Below are 1,853 nucleotides of genomic sequence, written 5' to 3' on the forward strand. Positions count from 1 at the left end.
AGTGGGCCGCCCATGGTCAGGGGAATTGATTGCGAAAGATAGTGGAGCAGACGCGTGGCCATCACCTCGGCCCGCCACGTGGAATCTGTTATGAGGGGTGGAGCAGCGTCCGTTGTCAGCGGATAGGAGAATCGCATGGTATCCGTCGCAGGAGGTGGAGCAGGTTCGTGGCCGTTACTGTGGCCTGCCAGGGGATAGTGGAGCTGTACGGAGTCCGCCACAGGAAGTGGAGCAGTGTGGCTATGGTTACTGCGGCCTGTCAGGGAATGATGGTACTGCGCGGAGTCCGCCACAGGAAGTGGAGCAGGGTCGTGGCCGTTTTGAGGGCCTGTCAGGGAGCGTGGATCTGTCGATTGAAGCTTGGCAACGGCTGGAGCCCGGTTTCTGTTGAGGTCCGGGAGAGGTCCTCCTGGCGGTAGGGGTCGTGAGCGGAGCCCGGCTCCCGTAGGAGTCCGAGCGGAGCTGTTCTGATGTTGGCGGTGGAGCCCGGCTCCCGTAGGAGTCCGGGCGGAGCTGCGCTTGCTGTCGGCGGTGGAGCCCGGCTCCCGTAGGAGTCCGGGCAGAGCTGTGCTGCAATCAAAGTTAAGGGTGAAGTCCGGCTCTGGTAGGAGTCCGGATGGAGCTTACCAGCAGTTGATACAGAGAGCGGAGCCCGGCTCCCGTAGGAGCCCGGGCGGAGCTGTTCTGTTGTTGGTGGCGAAGCCCGGCTCCCGTAGGAGTCCGGGCGGAGCTGCACTTGCTGTCGGCGGTGGAGCCCGGCTCTCGTAGGAGTCCGGGCGGAGCTGCACTTGCTGTCGTCGGCGGAGCTCGGCTCCCGTAGGAGTCCGGGCAGAGCTGCACTTGCTGTCGGTGGTGGAGCCCGGCTCCCGTAGGAGTCCGGGCGGAGCTGCACTTGCTGTCGACGGTGGAGCCCGGCTCCCGTAGGAGTCCGGGCGGAGCTGCACTTGCTGTCGGCGGTGGAGCCCGGCTCCCGTAGGAGTCCGGGCGGAGCTGCACTCGCTGTCGGCGGTGGAGCCCGGCTCCCGTAGGAGTCCGGATGGAGCTGCACTTACTGTCGGCGGTGGAGCCCGTCTCCCGTAGGAGTCTGGGCGGAGCTGCACTTGCTGTCGTCGGTGGAGCCCGGCTCCCGTAGGAGTCCGGGCGGAGCTGCACTTGTTGTCGGCGGTGGAGCCCGGCTCCCGTAGGAGCCCGGGCAGAGCTGCACTTGCTGTCGGCGGTGGAGCCCGGCTCCCATAGGAGCCCGGGCAGAGCTGCACTTGCTGTCGGTGGTGGAGCCCGGCTCCCGTAGGAGTCCGGGCGGAGCTGCACTTGCTGTCGGCGGTGGAGCCCGGCTCCCGTAGGAGCCCAGGCGGAGCTGCACTCGCTGTCGGCGGTGGAGCCCGGCTCCCGTAGGAGTCCGGATGGAGCTGCACTTGCTGTCGGTGGTGGAGCCCGGCTCCCGTAGGAGCCCGAGCGGAGCTGCACTTGCTGTCGGCGGTGGAGCCCGGCTCCCGTAGGAGTCTGGGCGGAGCTGCACTGATGCCGATTCCGTTGAGGGTTTCGGCTGTGGGTATTTTATACCCAACACCAGTCCCCCTACATCCGAGTTTGAATTTCAAATGAAGGAAGTACACAGAGGTACAGTCAGAACCGTCCCTTCGAATCCCGTGCCCTGCCGCTCCCAGATATTTTGGCATTAAATGAGCGCGTGCCGGAGTCTTTTCGAATTGGGGCGGTACGAGGGGACGCTTCGAAAACCCCACAGGTACGTTGGCCTAGGTACGGCGCAATTATGACCCTGCCAACCGCCAGCCGTCCTTAGCCGTCTGCAACGGGGAGTGGGACACGCGTCGGATGCGGACTGGCCTGTGGGG

This window comes from Elaeis guineensis, chromosome 6, assembly GCF_000442705.2.
Source record: "Elaeis guineensis isolate ETL-2024a chromosome 6, EG11, whole genome shotgun sequence".
NCBI classification, from domain to species: Eukaryota; Viridiplantae; Streptophyta; class Magnoliopsida; order Arecales; family Arecaceae; genus Elaeis; species Elaeis guineensis.